This window comes from Manduca sexta, chromosome 3 (assembly GCF_014839805.1).
Source record: "Manduca sexta isolate Smith_Timp_Sample1 chromosome 3, JHU_Msex_v1.0, whole genome shotgun sequence".
Lineage (NCBI taxonomy): Eukaryota > Metazoa > Arthropoda > Insecta > Lepidoptera > Sphingidae > Manduca > Manduca sexta.
In genome coordinates this window covers 1,181,370-1,202,533 of record NC_051117.1, presented here as the reverse complement: position 1 = coordinate 1,202,533, position 21,164 = coordinate 1,181,370, and the positions used below count along the sequence as shown (strand labels likewise).

Genomic DNA, 21,164 nt, shown 5'->3' with positions numbered 1-21,164 from the left:
ACCCTATTCTTCTTTAAATTATCAGTTAAGAAATGGCCAGTGCGTCTCTTATAGGCTGCAAGTCCTAAGTCATCTTTTAAAATACGCGACATGGTTCTAGGTGCTATCTTCATTTCCCGAGATAAAATCTTTTGCTTTCGGACAGGATTTCTTCGAATTCTTTCCCTTACTGCTTTGACCACCTTTTTCGTACGAACACTACGTGGACGGCCAGATCTTTTCTGTCACAAACAGAGGAGGTCTCATTGTACCTATTAATAGCCCGGTACACAAACATTTTACTAATACCAAGTGTATGGAGAGTTTTAAAAATTGCATTTGGCTCCATACCTACTTTGTGTAATGCTATCACAGCGATTCGGTTCTCTTTATCACCCCACACCATTTTAATATTGCAAAATATTTTACAATGTATTGGCGCCAAAATGAGAAAACACAATGAACAATCGTATAAAAATGACAGATTCGAAATTCAAATGTAATATTTTTTTATAATTAAGTGTAACAGTATTTATGGCCAGACTAAGTATATTAAATATTAAAATGTACTTAATATTGGATTGAAAAAGAAAAAGCCTTCTCATAAAATATGAACTACAAAAAGTAGCGTAGAGACTTTAGTTTCCAAATATTTTTAGCAAAATTCTTAAACCTCCGACCCGTAAGACTCTCGCGACGTTACCCAAAAAATATTATGTACAAGGGATGTCACGTACAAAGAGTTAACCCTCTTCCGTTGATCCGCCCCGTCCCAGATCTTCGGGTTATGCAGATGACATCTTAATTTAAATGTTATTTTTTATTTACATAATCGCGCTACGTTGAGTGCATTTTGGTGTAAAATGTATTCAATTTTGCAAATATATTTCGCACGAGTTGCTTTTCATTTGTGCGACAATCTTTCATTGTGTTGTATTTTTGAGTGTAACGTTTCTGTTTAATCCATTGCTAAGTTTTTTATTTTGTTATTATTTCTAACTTATAACATAAAAGACTAAATATTTATGTATAAATTACCATAATTTTTACTTTAAACACCAATCTACTAACCAACAGAATTTCTCAATTACATTATACAGGTGTAACGAGTAGTACATGTAACTCCACACCGGTATTTACCTGTGTTTACATATCTATGGCCGTGCCACGCAACTGGGCACCAAACGGCGCGTACAGTCGTAATTTAAATGCCAGATAGAATTCCATGCGATCCACAATTTGCATCGGGGTGCATCGCAACGATTTCATTCATGTGCGTTGAAATTTACATGGAATTGCTGGGTATATTGCGAACGATTGGCTAGCGGTTACCGTACATATGGTGATAGCCGCTATAGTGACACTGCGAATCGCGGTTGAGGGTAACGAATGTACATTAAGTAACACCAGTCGGAATAATATACGACCATTCAGGGACTAGAGGGTTTTGTATGAATTTTTCGTGTGATAAGCTTTCTAGTTTCGTAGGAACTGAAAATTAAACAAACCTACGACTTGACTCAGACGCTCTCACCACACAAATACGATATGTATACTCGTGAAAGCCTTATACGATACCGCTAAATTATGTACAACATTGTACTAAACCGACGGATGACTTTATTGGATCGTAAAATAGAGTAATGGCTGATACAGGTGCGGTACAAGATACGTTAGGGGTGATGACAGGGGAAGGGGGAGTGGTCATCGTACAACGATGAAAGGATGACAACTTTTGCGATAGCTGAGGGACGCGTAATGTAAAGCGTTGGAATAGTACTTATGTGACATCCCTAAAGTGCGAAGATTTATCGTTTGAAACGTGGACCTTCGAAAGTCAATTTCGACTCAAGCCCAAGACGTAAAAGTTAAGAATTGCGTGTTTCGTGTGCCTCTTTATTGAAAACTGGCAAGTTTTCAAGGATTCGAAAAAAGAATACATCTTTTGTTCAAATAAGGATATGCTGTTTAGTCTCTTTAACAAGGAAATAGTTTATGTAAAAATAATATTTCCTTTACACGAAGCTAGGTTAATTAAATTAATTTGGTTAATGTATTTGGCAATGTCATTAAATAGGTTAATCAAGACGAACTTGGCACAAGCGGGTAAACAATGTTGATTGAAACCGCCCCTAATAAGTTTCTGTGGGCGCGAATAATCTACGCGTACCTCGCACGATCCCTTGCTATCTAAATGAATAATGATCCTCCGTGGAGATGTACGTCGTAACTAAGGATATTCATGGCCAGGATTTCGGGAATGAATTAGAGTTAAACCTGTATTATAGACTACGAAAATTGCAACTGATACAAAATATAATCCAAGAGTAACAAATGCCTACTTTTAAATAAAGACACAAAACTACCTAACTTCATTCGTGCGATAGTTAATAAACACACCATCACACTCCTTGACTTATCAATATCAAATTTCTATCACATTCCACTTCACTTAAAACCTATACCAAAATAACGAAGACCAAGCACGATAACTAAACGCGGAAACCTGATATGATCTGAAATTCAAAATAAAGCAACGAATAAATATCGCAAAGTGGGTAAACACGAATCAAAATTTATCACAAAATATTCAGTGTAATCGATATAGCAGGGGATAAAAGGCGGCTCGGCCATAAATAACTTCACACACAAATGGTTTTTTGTAGGAGTGGTATATTTATTTTTATATTGAAAGCTGTGGGGGAACAGCGTGATGGTAAGGTGGAAGAGCATTCGTTTTTTAATGGTATGGTTATTGGAATGGTAAGTATAAATTGTCAGCAATCTTTATGACTGCTGGAAATAGTCATGGTCGCAATAACTAAATTTTTAAGAGACTGGAGAGCGACAAGAAAACTAGAACTTCATTCCAGTCAATAATATTAGAGATGTAATAATATTTTCATATCAGTCACTATAACTTTAATTACGAGTATAGAAGCAGACGGCAGTTATGACTCTTACCACCAAGATATCCATAGCTATGAGCTGCCTAATTAGGATCTTCTTCACCCTTTGGAAAACCGCTGCTGAACATAGCCCTCCCCTAAACATTTCCAGAACAACTTCTTAGAAATTATATACCACCAAAGCCTATTGGATTAATAATCAAAATCGCATAGAGCTCCATTAGAACTTAATAAATAGCACAGTGAACGCCCCAAAGCGCGATACGTCGCGTGAGCGCCGCGATTTCGCAGGTTATCCGAGCCGCACCTGCTGATTCCGGAGCTTGTAAAACTTAGGCTGGCCCTGGGTAAGTGTTCGGGATTGTGATTTATATGCTCTAATGTTGGATTATTGAGAATTATTATATTTATCTAGATTTGTTAATGTAGTCATCAGTTCTTTTATAAATTAGTTATCGTTTGGGCACACATAAATCATTTAGAAAATATTTTGAACGTGTCACCATATTAGTGTATAATAATTTATTACAAAAACGATTAATACCTTCGATCAGGTGAGCGATTTACTCGTGACTCAGTTGTAACAAAAAATCTCTAAGCCGAATAAATGTAGAACATTTTTTCGTTTTTAATAATTTATTAAATTCCTTATGATAATTCATATCCTCATTCGCGACGAATAGCTCGTTGAATCTTTTGAATTCGCAAAGGAGAGTAGCGACCCACATTTTGTAAATAACATGGGTGATTATACAATCTGTGAAGTTGGCACGAGATTGCAAATTTGTGAAAATGTTAACGATATAAAATAGAATATTCATACAAAATATGAAATTTCTAATTAAACTAAACGAAATAAAGGTTGGCAAATTAGTTAGTGTTACGCAATTAAAGCGCATCGTCAAAATTTCAAAACTGATCTCAAAAATACCTGTTCAAAATCGGTAAGCTCTATAAAGTAACCGACAATAGATGACGCTCAAAGTTTTACAACACTATTGTCAGATGAAGCGGAACATGACGCTCGTCATGGTGTATACATATTAAAATCAAATAACTTTACGAATCAATAGTTCCGCGTCGCCGCTCAACATGTTTGTTACTCATGTTATAATGCTACTAATGTTATAACAAAAAAAAAATGGAAATTATTGGATGTTCAAATAAAATCAGGAAATGCTTATTAGCGTTTGCTTGTAATTTGTACATAGCCGCGGGAGCAAATCATTAAATGAATTAAGCTACTTTTCATCTCCGTTATGTGTGATCTGTAGTTTTTTATTTTATGACGAGGGAAGAACATCATGGGATCGGAGGCACAATCAAAATATAATAAATACTTAAAATCCAATTAAGTCCATTCATAAGTAAAATAAATTACACAAAAACAATTTGAAATTAAGATCATAATTGCATGGAACTCAGTCGCATGACGTTCGCCTCGCTCCAATTCCATCGTAGGAAAGGATTTTACTCTAATTTGTGGAATTGTTTTAAGGCGAGGCATTCACCGTGCAAATTCTAATCAGTACGGAATTTGGTATTTCTGTTGATGGCAGTTGCAATTTTTGTGTAATCATACCCAACGTGTCACGTAAGCTGAAATAGGTGGTTTAGATCTTTGTTTTAATCACTACGTGATTTGTCTGTTAAGGTAAGCTATAGTGTTCTCTTTTCAGTTACGCTTTAATTACCTTTTGGGTTAATTGGGAGTGAGTAATCAAGGTATTATTTTGATTAGCTTTATTCGTATCGTTGACTTCGTGAGTCGTGAGGAGTAAGTAGAAAAAATCTCATCATCAACAGATTATAATGTAGCACTGCAGCAAAAACATTAGATTTTTTATTCATTGGAAACTTAATATTTGTTTTAAACCGCCTTATGTGGTTCAATAACTCACAAATACAATACGATAACTTTGCAACCGTCTCATTAGTAATGAATACAAGACTGGTTATTTTAAAAGTTCTATAAAACCAATAATGAACAAAGACTTAAGACCACTCGGGCAACATAAAAGCCATAACGAGGCTCTTAAAACTTATCAACGTAGCAGTTAAGCTAATAAGTTAAGCCCTGACTAGGCATTCAAAGTTTTAAGACTTCATTAAAACTTCAATTAGTGACGTCATTGTGCACGCAGCGAACCCACTCAGTTGATATGGATCTGTGACGTCACGTCCGGGAAGCCGCCGCTGTTTGCAGGAAGCACCGCCAGGTGTAAGAAAGTGTAGAAACTTAGTTATCGGATAAGAGAGGTGCGGTGTGACAAGATAAATTATAGTGTAAAGTGAATAAAATATTATAAGGAACTCGGGGTTACAACACGCAATATAGTTTCAATATCAGCGATCAACAATATTACGGTAGAAATTTTCTGTAGCTACATATTGTTAAATCTGCTGGGTTTCATCATATGAAGTAAACAGAAATAGTACTCGTATGGTGAAAGAAATACCAAGTATGAGCTAATGTAAGAAATATTCACATCGAAACCAGGAATCTAGCATGGAAACATCACGAAGGGAATAGAGGTGAAAACAATATTACAGTTATTTCGGACTTTTTCCAAACGGTTGAGTAAAAGTTAGAAAAGTTGTCGCTATCCTGGGTTTCTGGTAAGCTTTACGCATATAAAAATCTACTGCTATAGCTAATCGCGACTCAACAATATAAAAAGTAGAAAACAAGCCACATTTATGCAAACCAAAAACCGCTAGAAGCTTCCGTACGAATTCCTACGATCAATATTCAGCAAGCCGGTTCGATTCTTACGGTGTCCAACCGGCGATGGGAAAGGAGCGTCACATTTATAATTCACACCGCGTTCGCTGAGTCGACGTTCACAAAAACCTGTACAAACTCAACGCCATCTTGGCGTGATGTATTTACTTCGGTGAAGCGATGAAAGACGTTTTATGCTTCATAAATGGACGGCGATAAAGTTGCAGACTCGTGCTAGATAATAAATCTTGAGTACGAAACTGGAATGACGTTTTGATCTTATAAGTTATCACTATGCGAATTGATTTTATTAGTTCTATGAATATCATCATTATCTTCGGATAGGCTTTCAGTAGTTTGAACCAAATGTTTTTTATTGTTTTCTTAATTAGGAGTTACCTTAGGATTAATTCTATTGATTTCGACAACAAAAATTTATCTTTGTTCAAAGAAAATAAAAGTAGATATCTAAAGAGTAGACACAGATGCTTTTCGAATTTAATATCATAATTTTTAATAAAATATTTTCATAAAATCAGCTGGCGTTTCCAGAAACTAGAATAACAGAAACAATGACAATCTAGGCTAAAATATTGCAGTTGATAAAATTTTATTCAGAAGGCAAAATGTAAAGTATAATAATGCAATAAGCAAGCGTTCAGGGAGCATCCAGCCAACTCGCAATCACATTATCAATTTCAAATTTAAATGCAACTGCTTAAATGTGCTTCTAAGAAGATATGCATTTAAATGAACACTGCCCGGGTAATAGAGTACGAAGGCTGAATGAAATTAATAGTATGAAACACAAAGAGATAAGCACAATAGTAAGGAGGAAGATAATTAAAGAAATTTAAATGCTAATGGCATGTCATATGCAATTGGATTTTGCCAAATTCCTGTCATTAAAAGTTAGAATTCAAGAATACGCTGAAGAGTTTCATATCTCACAGAAGATGAGTTATTACCAAATAATTACCACTAAAATAAATTTTACGAGAAAGATTCAATTAACTAGAAACAATCTAAAATCGAACGAACGAACTGAAAATCGTTCTCGTTCAAAATCAAACTTTCAATCGAAAATGAAGACATTCGCATCGATCGAAAAATTCAATATTCATCCAACATCCCGCAATGTACTTTTCAGCCAATTCAATTTGATCAAACACTAAATGCAGCCAACGTTGGATCCAATAAATCAATGGAAGTAATAGTGCCGTTAGATGGAGCGGGGGTTGACAGCTTGATAGGGTATTCAAAGCACGTTCACCGCAGCCCGGATGGTGGCACCGCTAATCAGGCAATCTCGTGACATGCGGCAGCCGTGTGACGACACGGGACCGGGCCACCGGGATTACATGTGCTCCGGACCGCTGTATTTATATTCGTGATGGATGAAGATTGCATTTTTGGTGTAGCGATATGGAACATTGAATAAGTATGGATCCTGTAAAATGCAAATCTATTGCTTGAGTACCATATACATTGCACCTGAAATATATATACCTACTTCATGCATCCATTTCTTAATTATATACACACTAAGTAAAACTGCCTTGCTTGACTTACTAGCGTCTCTTTCTTTCACTTCTTATGAAGCCGAAAACATTTCAACACCGCCATTTTCAATATCTTCCAGTTTAGAAATTTACAACTACAAACTTATTGACCACGAGACGTGAGAGTGGGAGCTTAATTTCCAACACAAAAGCACCTTATAATCGGATTGCCTCCTTACAAAGGGAATAATTATCGGAAACGTCGGACGTAAATATGAAAATGAGACTTCTGATTTATGAAACAAACTGAATTTAATGCCGTTAATACCATTTTGAAATCAATTGCGTTACTTGCATATTTTAAATGATTTATGTGTTTTCATTAAAATAATTTTATTGTAAAACTGATCAGTAGTACTGAGGTATTTTTTTATTGTGTAAAGGACAATAATTTAACAGTTTTGGAAGTTCATTGACTGCAATTCTGTTTTACATAGTTATGTTTGCTGAGTAACTTTTAGAGTTATGTTTTTGAACTCAGCATCTGTTGCCTAGATTTCTTGTGCAATACAAGATTTCGATGAGCCATAAAAAATAATAACTGACCATTTCTGATATCGACCTAAGAGATCAAATTTACGATGTCGGTCTTTTATTTCAAAAAACTCGCCCACTCTCTAACAGAGTACTTAATTGAATTACAACTAGTATACTATAGAAATTAAAGTGAAAATTATAACTTCTGGGAGATTTTCCAACAAAATATGTAGCGAAAGTAACAACCATCTTAAATTCTGGCAACATGTCTTACAATAAAGACCTAGTGTAATCACCAGGTCTACGCTATTTGCTAGGCGTGGCATAACTGTTCCTTAATTAGATTTCTTTGGTAATGCTCTGATTCGATGGGAACAATTTCTTTCTACAACTTGATTGGAATTCGGAAGTTTGGTCAGCTTCCTTTGGACATTTACCGGCGAGAATGTTTAAAATTATTATGTTGTTATTCGCTAAACATAAATCTAAGGAAGTTGCTTTGAAATGCAAATTTATGTAAAGCTATTTTAACGAACTTTGGTGAAGATATGGTATTTTTATTTTTTTTTGATAATGCAGTTATAAACACTATATTTATAAGCTTGACTGAGCGTATGTCTATATAATCTAGTCATAGCATAGTATTATAAACATTTAAGGATCTCCGCTTTCAACCAATTTTGCTATTGCCCAAAACTTTCAAATCGGATACGTTTACGCATTATCAACCCAAACGTTAATTTATAATGTACAGTAGGTCCCAACAAGAACCCTCAAGGGTGCGAAACTTTCCTCTGGCATCTTTCATAATTTCCATTCATACACTCCGTTGTTTATTTGAAACCCTCTCAAAAATAACACTTCACGGATCTTAGGGACCTTAGCTGAAACTTTGCTGTATCAATAAAGGCGAAATAAACACTGTCGTTTGAGGAGAGGTTAGGGGGTGGATTTTACTTAAAATCGCTTACGGCTTGCAAGATGTAGCTTCGTTAAAAGTTGAGCGATCTGCAACCCGCGCCCCAAGCCTATGTAATGTGAAAAAAAGTTTAATTCCCAAAGGGCACGCTAGAGTACGGTTAATTAACCCTCGTTCGGTACAAACCCAGTGTGTTTTAATTACATTAAATTCGGTATAAATTGTGCTAAGTGGGTATTTTGGACCGATTCCGGCGGGACGTTAATAGCGTTTGGGCATGGCTTGTTTTTTTACATGGCCGTTGAAAATTCATCCGTAATGAATGAAATATTAATGTGAATATAGAATGAAAGAGTAGTCTTCATAATTATGGTAACGGTCGAGTGAGTCCCTCTCGAAATTACGTTAACTCTACAAATGCCAATTCCATACACCGTTAATGGCCATTAGTTAATAATTTATGTAGCCTGCCAATTTGAACATATATATTTTATATAGTTTTTTTAATGTAACTGAGTGTTCGAAGGAGGTTGCGTTGTAGTGGGCGCTTGTACAAAAGTAGAAAAACCAAGAGCACTATGGCATTCCCGCTTCACTTCTTGGCAGACGTGGACAGACGAGAACGCACACAGAATCTACGCTCTATTTAAACCATATAATCTTTTTTAATATAGCGAATCATAATCCCTTTGTTCATTTGTCTTGTGCTTATTACGTATAAAATTATAGACTAGAATGATAGGTTGTTGTATGATGGGTTCTACTTGCGATTCTTATTTCTGAGTTCCCACGTATGCCTGCAATTATACCAAATTAGCAAGGTACCGTTGTAGATAAATATATGATGTACTACGTATTTCTACAGAACAGTTTTAATTTACTGAAGGTAATTATAAAACCATACATGACTAAAAAGTTAATAAAGTTATTATTAAACACGACATATTGGTAAAAATCAGCGTAAAATATCTAAGAATGGTATATCATGCATCGTTATTACAAGAGTATTTGCAAACCGGCACTATATTTGAAGTTAAGTTTCGCACTCTAAGACGCCTGGAAGCTAGGCGCGCTACCGCTGTTCCAAATTTCCAATTCCATGCACTCCCTTTTAAAAGTTTTGCAACGTACTTATAATTCCCTTGTTCTCAATCCATTCCTTTTTTCAATTTTTATACATTTCAACCAACCACCCGTAATATATTTTTTATTTCTTTTCTTTCTAACATAACCAACAATCAAACCAGTTGCTTCCACTTCGTCATTCATAAATAAAGCTGGTATAGCTCGAAATTGTTGCAACTATTAACCATTCCAACTAATTGCATATTTCGTTAACACGGGACATATAATTACAATACCTGTTCAATGTTCAGTTTATCGTCAATTAAATTTCCCATTGACTTGTCGGGGTGTATCTGTTTCTAATTAATGTAACATAACTGTTATTTATGTGAATAAATTGTAGTTGGTTAGAAGCATTACTATTATGGTTTTGCGGTGAGGGATTTGGAGTCGTGGCTTAATGAACACCCCTCAAAATATCGATTAGATATTTTTTGTGCATAAGCTAGTTTTGCTACATAACCTCTTTTGTGACAAAATATAGAATATTAATATAAACTAGCATTAAAGGGCAACAATTAAAAATAAAATGTTTTACAAGGCTGTACCCAACGAAAAACCTGGATACGATTTAAAAATAATAACCACCCATTCACACTTGTCACACCTCTTGACTAAATATGAACGACATGAGCACTTTCGAACAAAAAAAATTCCGGGACTCAAATTCAATTTGCATACATCGATATGTGAATTGACGATAGTACATTCCCGGTGGGGGAATATAATCAAAATTCTCCGTGCAAACTGCCTCCTACAACGACCCTTAATATCGACTCGGTTCAAGAATAATGGTTTCGACTTTGGGAATAGTTCGAAGTACGGGCCGAATATCGACTGCACGAACCTTTATAACCAGTGGAAATAGTTCGTCGAACTTTCCGGAAAATATCGCTGTACCGTGACGGCATAGCTAAAGTTTTTTGCGCGTCGTCGGATGATTGTAGTTCGGCTGCGAGCGAGTTGCGGATGATACATCGCATCGGATACTAAAGTAAACAAATTGACTGAACATAAGTTTTCTAGAAAACTTACTATATGGTTCTGTACTACGAAAACTAACTTCCACATCACTCGTACATATAGTACACAACTTTCCAATACGTTGAACATAAAAAAACAACGCATTCATTGAACACCTTCGCGCGTCCCAGTTAGCAACATCAACACGAAGTCCATTGTGCCAAGTGGCAACTAAGCCAAACTGGCACGTAGTCACGCAAAGGGGCTTCAGAGACCGGGCAGCGTGCGCGCCGCCCCGCGCCCCTCTCTATAAGTTGCAACGGGTTAATTGATTGTAGCTTTTTGCCGAGGGTCTGTTGTACCGCAAACGTGGTACCGTTCGGTGACATACATTTGATTAGATTGGATTTGTGTTTGCGGTGCTTTGGGTTTGTTAAAGGGTTAGGTGCGAAAGCGAGTCGCGTTTTGAAACCAACCGGTTTATTGCTAGTAGCGATTATTATTTATTTTATTTAGGTTATATTCATTTTATACGTTAAAATAATTTAATCACAACCGTGTTGATGTCACGAGTACCTCAAACAGCAGCCACACAGTCATTAATTACAAATCACTCCATAGCGGTGCACCACGTTCTTCACCCTAAGATGTTAGATGCTAAATGACCAGTAATAACGCGACACACTCGCTATCGGCCATTATTAAGAAGCGAACCCAATATTAATCTTCGACTTATCACTTAAGCGTGTCAAAAAAACTTTGTTTTGATTGGTCCATTTGAAAAAAGCGATTGAAATCGTTTATTGAAAACGGCAAAGATAGTAAGTACTCGCTTTTGCAGAAAATACATCATTTAACGTCCCACTAGCTGTCAAGTTTGTTATTTAGAGTTACTTTTTTGCGAAAACTAAATCAACTAGTGAACAGGCCTCAGGGACCGCACGACGTTAAGCTCCGGTTCGTACAGTTTGCGAGGGTTAATTGAATGCGGCCGGTTTTGCGCGTGTCTGTTAGTTCGCAAACTCGTTCCCGTTGAGTGACATGCATTTGTTTTGTGGCGAGTTAAATCCGTGTTTGTGCGATACTCTAATAGCGTTTGGAGTGGAGGAGAGAATAACTTTTTGTATATTAAATTTGATACGTGTTTAAATTGCAATTTTAACAAGGCTTGAAAAAAATATTTTTATAATATTCAATTTGATTTGATTGCCATAGTAGGGCATAAGACGCCAAGTCCATCTTTGCCCAATTGATGATCAATAATTGGCTCTTCACAATATGCTAACATCGAGTCCTAAGTTATTTTGGTCATATAGACCGAAGACAGACAGACAACTGCGGCAAATTGCTGGATGTAAGGAATATAGACGGTAGAAGACCACGTGGGCGATCGCCTACCCATAGGTCTGATCAAATAAAAAGTATAACAGGATTATTACCACTGCCCTGAGGAAAGCCGAAGACAGGAAGGCTTTGAAACAGCTCGTCATCGACTCCGTCAAGGGGTTTCAAGACGGACATGATCTTCAGTGATAAAGAATACGTTCAAGAAGAAGTAGGACAAATACCAAACCAGAGTCTAGGGTAATATAATTCAAAGCATGGAAAGAAAGAATAGAGAAATAGAAGGCACACCTTAGTAGAAATCTTTAGCAATCATTTTAGCAAGAACTAAAATCGATAGCTTAAGTTCAAGATAAAACCCATCGAATACTTTGCAAACCACGCTTCAAATTTTCTACATCGAAATATTTTCTTTGCCAAAGATTTAAAAAAGAAATTGCACATCCATCCAATATCTGATATCTTCAAGACCTAAGCAGCGTGAACGTAGCTTACAAAATGAAGATGCCCTATACATCATATCCATTCAAGCTATGTGCTTCTATATAACAAAATGAGATGAGCAAGCCGCTCTCCCCTTGGTGAGATAGACGATATAAACCAGAATTTGGTTGAACTCTGCGCTAATTACTTTTAGCTATAAGGTGATAATCCGCCTAACGCCAACTAATAACACTTAGCGTCTATTTAACCATGTCTGAGTAACTATTTGTTCAATGTAAGAATATTATAGCCTTTATTTACAACCATAATTTACAATTATTTTTTTATTCGCATCGGTGTTGATCTGGCTGTTTTGCTAACATCATAGGCCTCCCCTAGAGTTTTTCACAGATCACGGTCTCGTGCCAGTCTCATCCATCTATTGTTCAACGTGACAAGATCAAACGCAAAAGTCACACCTTTAATTACGTTGCTACATTATGTATACTTTCTACTTTACCTGTTTAAATATTAATTGTTAATTGAAGTTTACCTAAGCGTTGTAAAGCAGGTCCTAGCTGTGTCTTTATACCGAAACACAGCTTTGTACTTTGGCCATTGGAAGACTATGCGACGGTAACCAATGCAAACTTTCAAATAAGTAACATACTCATACACAACATCACGCCTATTTTATTTTTAGGGGTGGGTCGTTAGATAACTCGCCAATACTTCGCCGCTATTTAGTGCCCATGTAACAAATAACGAGCTTGTCGTCATTTACTTGGCACATCATGAGAGACCTACTCGGTAAACCAACGAATGCATGTTTTAATCCACTAATGGATGACAGACAGGATGCTGGACAGATCGGTCGTGTTTTGAGATGCGGTAATGATATTTTGGACGCTCTCGTGACGTGTTTGACATCGCCAGATTGATCGTCATGGGAATTAATTGAATTTCGCGTTGTAATCTCAATACGTTGACGATGGCCGCATGATTATATTTAGACTTTGCAGATAGTCTGCGATTGCGTCTTTTCAGACTAGTTCCTTTTAACTATTAATTGAAATATCTAGACTTTTGTTATTTTTATTATCGATTTTTTTGGATGAGTGATTAACACCATTTGTAATGGCTGTGTTTGTAATTAGTAGTTATTTGTCTGTGTCTTATTAACGTCTCGAAATAGTACTAGAAAAAATCATACCACTACCAGCCGGCCTTATGGCCGGTTGACAACTCATTGTGAACAACAATAAAACATTTCTTAACGTTAAGATTTTTAATAGCTTCGAAATTCCCACCTTCCCTCGTCTAATATCCTTAAACCTTCAACAAATCTCATCAGCCAGCCGTCATCGCGTAAACTCGTACGAGAGCGGTCTAATCGAACCGGGCTCATAGTGATAGCAGTGTAAATCGCCTGTCTAGGACCAACAGATAGGGTTGGCACGCGGGCTGGATGTTTTTGAACAAATTATATTTATAATAATATTATTAGGATCATAAAATGACTAAATAAGCTAGACCAACCACAGCCTTATATTTGCAATTGAGTTTGTAATCATATTAGATTCAATGTATAACACACCTAATATTTGTATTGGAACACGCTTGAACATTTTATTTAAATCTTCGAAACTACCACATTGAAACAACAAACTGTCATAATAAAACAGGGGCGCGCATTTTGCCACATTGTCTAATTATTTTTATAGTAGTGTCAACCCTAACACCGCCAGTGGATACATTTAGCCAACTGCATACGGGGTTAATTCGATTTGCGATCTCGCCCTGGCCTGGCCATGGGCGTGATACGTCCAACATATATAGATTCAGGTGTAATGTAGTTTTATTTGATTACACGATGTTGGATATTGTGCTGATGGGTGTTGGCATTTCGTTATTACACGGCTAAATATAGAAATTAGGTTTAAGTGCGATGCTTTATAAGGGGTGGGCAGAGATGCAACGAGTTTTATTATTTAAGATGTATTGTAATTTACAATCATTTTATAATTCGGTTGCGTGTGTGCAATAAATATTGCCATACCGAAATCCTTAGCCCTAATAAATACTTCCTAGAACTAAGACCCTAGTCCACTGATAATTTATAAATTAATCTAGAAATCAGTCCTTATAGTCCAGTTACGCAATAAGGCGAATAATGACTAATGAAATATCCAAGAAAAACCACCAAGCAGCCCGGTGGACGTGTTAAATCGTCCCTAATGAAATTGAATCGGCATCGGAAGCCGCCCGTCTCGGGACGCGACGTACAAAAAATATTGACGTACCGACCGCGGCGGCGTAGTGGCGCCCACCGCGGTGCAGACTCTGAACCAATTTTTCACCCTATTTCACTGAAAAGTTTGCAGTGTGCTTGTCAATATCGTGTTTTAGATTGGCAGGTAGATGTTTGAATAGATAACATGAAGCGAGGCATTAGAAGAAAATAAGTCTTATTTATTTAATGAAGAATACAAATTGCATTGATTAATGCGGTTAAATTTGCTAGACTAAGGATATTCGGCTCTGTGTTATTGCGTTTATATTTCGTAACGAGTCGCGTAACTTCTACTTTTCAATAGTATTTCTTGAATGATCGATCAAATCCGACATATGTATATTTTTAAACATAAAATTTATGTACAATCACATATCAGTACATTTTGTTTTGAACATAATTTGCGTAAACAAAGCGTACTAGAGATTACGCAGAATTAATATTCTGATCAGAACGCGACATTCTCACAATGTTTTTCTTTAACTATAAAACTCCTTCTCGTGGAATTATAATGAGTATTGCCGGATGTATTTATTCTATTATTAGGCATAACTTACTAGAAGACTATGTACGCGGAAGGTTACTAGATACTCAGGTCCTTTATTGAATTCTATATTCGACATAAAAAATCAATCTAAGATAAATAAGGATTGCAATTTAGCTGGCTACAGTTCTAACTTAAATATGAATATTTGTACATTGACGCAATTGAAGTATATAAAATTCTGTCTGCACCACACCATCGGGTTTTAGAAGTGAATTCGAATCACAAAATTCAGCGCAAGTCCAAAAACGACGGCGAGTTGAATCATGGCGGTCGTGTCAACATTTTTAATCTACCCATCACGTATCTGACGGATTCTGACGCGCCCGCACTACAACTGCCGTCTGACAACCGGGACTGACGGTTCACCGAGCTCGGTCACGCGGGAGGCAGTAGTGATTGGATTTCTAACCAACTGATGGGAAGTTAACGAGTTAGACCTGATTAAACGATTATAAAGGTTAATTAAGGAGTAAAATTACGAAGCTGCGAAATAGACAGATACGAAATGGAGAAATACATACTTTAGCCGTTGCAAATGTTAATATCGTACAGCTTGGGAACTTTTGGTCCTTCAACCCCGACATCCAAGATATCCGGTACTTCATTCTTCATTAATTTGGCCGTGATATATCAAACAGAATAAATAATTAGTGGAATACGTACCACGAGTGCGTGTCGCACCCGTCTTTCCGCCGCAGCGTATGGGTCCCTATTATGCTGCAGGTTGCAACCTGGAAATAATAAAATAAATATTAGCCTTGTAATTTATATTTAATAAAAGGTTATAAATGTAATTAGATTTATAACAAAATACACAAAATAATAAAAATATTCATATCGGAATTACGTAGATTTAAGGCCACATTTATTTTCTTCTATAATAACAGTGATTTCTAAAGAGACTTCTGATTAAAATTCAAATGGCGTTAAAACGGCACGTGCCAGATCGTGGAATGAAAGGAGTGAATAAATGAAGATGACTTAACGAAACTACTACAAGACGTACATCGAACAAATACATCAACTTGGTCACGTAACACCAAACCCTTCCGAAAATCTAAAGAAGGTCGCGCAAACACACCGAATCCATTACGCAGACAATCGCATGACAAATTATCTTAAGTTCAGACAAACGTTTTGATCTACATACAAAAGAGTTGATCCACGTATGCTTCAGGGCGTACCCATTACCGAGTCTTACGCATCATCGACTATTGAAAATGTTTTTCTAATACGATCACCGAGTTCGACTAACATTATTCAAATTGTTACAAATTAGATATCGCGCAATTTGACTTTGTAAACTACAAACCGGATTGTGGTACAGTAGAAAATTGCTTAGGTTTCTAAACTTTGTTTAACACTAAAAAGGGTAGATGATGATGCTGAAATAGATTATTCTATAATTTCTTCACCTGTAACATAGTTCGATGGAAATCCGAAATTTCAATGCAAGCTAAAACTGGTATCAAAAATATAAAGCCAAGGGGTTTTAGCTGTACAGCCTGCTTTTTCTAACAGTCAGCAATAACTATGCGTTTTTTAACGCGATAGATTAAAATATAAGTAAAAATGGTGATTAGAAGTAATTCCAGAGCACTCCCATTCCTATATAATAATATTTAATTCAGATTAAATAATCATATAAAAATTAGATTATTATTATGAAAAAAAAAACAACAAATAATTTGAAAAAACCGTTTAAATAAAATTATTTCAGCAATAACTCTTCACCCACCACAAACACGTCGCAACTGCGCGCGTCCCCGCAAGCTGACCGACTGTACTCGAGGCTTATGTTGCCTAACTGAGCTTCAATTTATGGAGCATCGTATTGGCTTATACCTCTGTACGCGGATTAATTATTGTTCCCGATTCCACCGGGGTATTAGGGCGTAAATTGAACTGGGCGTCGGCTTAAGATCCACCCGGATTACGGCCCGGGTAATAAGTGTTGTTCTAGATAAGTCAAATGCGACTCGGTGATTTGTTGATTTTGGGCACAAAAATATATTAAAAGGCAACGAGTCTCATTCCAGCTTTGGAACGTACACAACACGTTGTCTTTGTCTGATGATCATTATCAAAATTAATACAATTACCATTTTCTACCGTGACGTATGTACAATTTTTGATGTTATCCTTTTTCTACATCTTTATTTATTTTTCATCTATAGTCTCACATAATTTAATTGTAAGATGACATTTATTAAAACAACACATAACACCATAAAACTTCGTAAAACAATATAAAACGTAATCAACGTCACCACCACACTTAGCTTCGTAATGAAATGTGCTAGAATCCAATTAAACTCCCGAGAAACGCTTTCAAAACTTCGACGCTAACAAATTAATAGATAAAACAAAACCCTACTTCATCACTTCTACTACGGAAAACAAAAAATTGCACACGACATTTTAGCGACAAAACTGTTTTGTCGTTTCACATTGTTGCCATGTAGCGCTATTGTTACTGAAGCTTATTAACTAATTCAATATTTGTAAATTTTGCAAGTATTCGACTAATTAGTAACGTTCAAACAAAACTGTTTTGACTGAGCTATTAAATGCATAATTTCAATTGTTTATGTTTATGATGCTATTTTCCAATTAATGCGATAAATAAGATTGAGTGTCATTAACAATTTCGGGAAGTCATAAATTGATTCGAAAGGTCATGAAATTTTTGCTTTACGGATGATAAAACAGTCAATCGGCACAAAGTTGTTCGTTTGTAATACCCGAGATAGAACAAACTTCAATGTTATCTTTAGCAAAGGACTGGATATTTCAGGGTGCTGTGCACACAATAGGAGAGGCCGAAAGGGCTCGTTCAAATAACTCGTATTGGCTATGAGGTTTGGCAAATATTTGTGCAAACGCCGTGCTGTGACGCAAGTTGCGTTAGTCTGAATTTTATTGATGCGTTTCATTCTATAGATGCATTTATGTATTTAGGATCCTTTCTACTTCAGTAACATTGGATGCGTACACAGGTTTCGCTGCATTTTATTAAGTAGAACGGGTAATTGAGTTAGTATGTCAGTATATATCGTCTGTACCACCCATAGACTCAATCACAACTCAGAGGAAACGTTAACTGTCTTAGTTGTTGGCCCTCTGGTATTTTTACCAATCACAAGATACAACAAGGTTTTTTTTTTGTTGCAGTGATAACTTCACAGCCTAATTGGCTTCGTCATGACAATCTTTTCATAGTACCCCTGTACCACTTAATCACTTATGGAATTAAATTAAATACTTAATAAAATATTGATAATCTAAATCGTGAGCTCAGCACGGTTTGCTTTGCAGTGTTATTATATCTATAAAATAAATCGTGATTTCAATATCTAAACACATAGAATGTTAGTACATACGATGTTGTCATGCTACAAATATTATCTAATGCCGTGTGGGTTGAAAATTGGTTGCAAGGAAATTATTAGGTATGCGGTCATAATCCGTAAGCGAAATAAACTGTTTAGGACCCCTAATGTTGGATGAAGTATTTAGGGAAACTCTGGGTAGGTATTAAGGCTTTGTCTATCACTATTCTAAACACTGTGCAAACATGAATAGTTCAAGGTTGTTACCAATAATTACTGGGAGTTTTGAGATTTATCAAATGTTCAGAGTCGGTGCACTGTAAAGCTTAATAATTCAATGTTTAGCCTCCTTAGAATATCCCCAAAAACGCAACACGTAAGTCGATGTTTAATTTTGATGTCTGTGATTGGTCGAGAGACCATTACATTTGTCACATGTTAGTCTTTCAAACAATCACAATAAAACGACACGGATTCGTGTTTTTGGCACATCCTAAATGAGTTTTACTGCAGTTTATTGGTATTAATTAACTATTCAGCGATCAATCTTGCAATTATAAATTACAAAACTATGATTTAAGTAACGAATGAATTACAAACGTTACCTGAATGTCACTACTTGTTTTATCACCACGTTTTGTAATAAGAACATATAAACACAACCTTATCAACGCACGTAGAAATAATAAACTTGAAACGTTAAGAACACTATTTGCTCCACTTATCTCCTTGCCTACAGTTGGAAATATTGCTACAGTATAAAAAAAAATAACCGGTTTGTGACAACATTGAATGTGAATAACAATTTTATAGTGTCCTTAAATATAAAACCTTTTAGGCATAGCGTAAGGCCACTATTTATAAAATCCATTGTTCACCTTGTTACGTAAGTAAAAAAATATTTGCTTCCCAATATGCCTTGTTTAAATTCTAAACCCATCTTTACAACTACAAATGTTATGCAGAAAAACGCATCTATCCGGCAGCACTGCGATCGTGTGAAAGCGCCCTTACTGCTAAAACCGGATAACCGGCTAGAGGGAGCTGTGAGTGACAGTTGTGAGTGCTTTCCGTTGTACTGACGACGGGCTTGTACACAAGCTATAAGGATTCGACGTGGCTTTTACCACTGTTTCGCGATTTAGAAGTTTGAATAACTGGTTGGATGTCGATAGGAAGGCGATACTACACATGCGTATACTAGTGTATTAATAAAAATGGCCAGCATAGTCTAAGCGAAAACGAACGCTAATACTGTTAATATAAGATTGAAAATAATCTTGAATGCAAATTGCAAACCGCTTAAGATCTAGGACTGTCACAAAAATAGGTAAATAATTTAATAATTCACTAATCAATATATACATTGATTGTCCAAGAAACAATAAACAGCAAGAACAATTATTCGTATAAGTTACTCTACTGACTTGAATTCTCGGAATGTCAGGCTTTCAAACTCGACGAGGATTGCGGGGGAGTTTTTCATAAGCATGCTTGAAATGGGTCATCGGAGGTCCTGTTTGGACGTCTTCCAGATGTTATGCCAACCGCAGCATTATACTGATATACGAGCGAGGATATGACGGTTCATCAACCCGGATTGAAATAAGGTTGCGGATTACTGACGCATATCCCTTTTTTCTGAGGGGAAGAATTTTTTTTTGTGGGATATGCCGGGAAATCCGGCTGGTTACTTGATATATGATCTCAGCTATCCTTAAATATCCACAACACTAGAATATATGTAGATTTGTTTCTGATTTTTTATACGGGCTGTTAATGTAACCCCACTACACGTGATGGTAAGCGGAGTGGGATCCAAATAGTGTCGAGACTGAGAGACTGACGAGAGATTACCCTTCGACAGTTGACACAATTATCCCGTCCTGTAAAGGAAACGGATAACTATGTATCTGTTTATCTCCATTGAGGAAACGTTACAGCAATCCGACACTTCATTTTGATTTACACAAAAGAGATAACAGGCTTAAGTTAGGTTAAAAATACGATAAAGTTAATAAATAAAAACTTACAGTAACGTAAAAAATGTTAACACAAGACTACTGATTATAAAACCATCTAGAATATTCTACAGAAATACCTTCGAAAACACGACATCTTGACGAAAAAATAACTTACATAATGAAGAATCGGAAAAATATTTTCCTTGTTCACGAGGTCTCTTGATAAAATTCTTAACTGTGCAAATATGTGAGTATTTTATTGTAATTAAAGGATTTAACATATATACTATCTAAAGCACGTACGTTAAGATATAACATTGAATAAATTCTAGTTTCAACTGTTCCGGGATTATTTATATATAATGTGAAAGTTTTTGTCTGTTCGTGAGGCGATATTTTCAGTTATAGTATTTCGTTCTAGTTTGTATTCAACAATAATGGAACACTGGGCAAAATGGGATATAAAAAATGACACGATATTGAATCACGCATTAGAATAATAATTTAAAATAGTTTTTTATTGGAAGCTACAGGGTTAATAGCCGTTTGAAGTTTCTGCTAAGAATTTTTTTATATTATAATACACAACGTAAGGCTTTAGA

The 21,164-nt window shown here is 36.0% G+C and overlaps 1 protein-coding gene across 5 annotated transcripts in view; it reads right to left on the bottom strand.

Moving 5' to 3' along the window:
* Window positions 1–21,164, bottom strand: part of LOC115456009 (plasma membrane calcium-transporting ATPase 2) — a 151,527-nt gene that overhangs the window by 80,487 nt on the left and 49,876 nt on the right. For all 5 annotated transcript variants that reach the window (XM_037438715.1, XM_030184846.2, XM_030184854.2 and 2 more), the window contains exon 2: window positions 15,930–15,997. The gene's annotated coding sequence lies outside the window, so the exon portion shown is untranslated. The remainder of the gene's footprint in view (window positions 1–15,929; window positions 15,998–21,164) is intronic.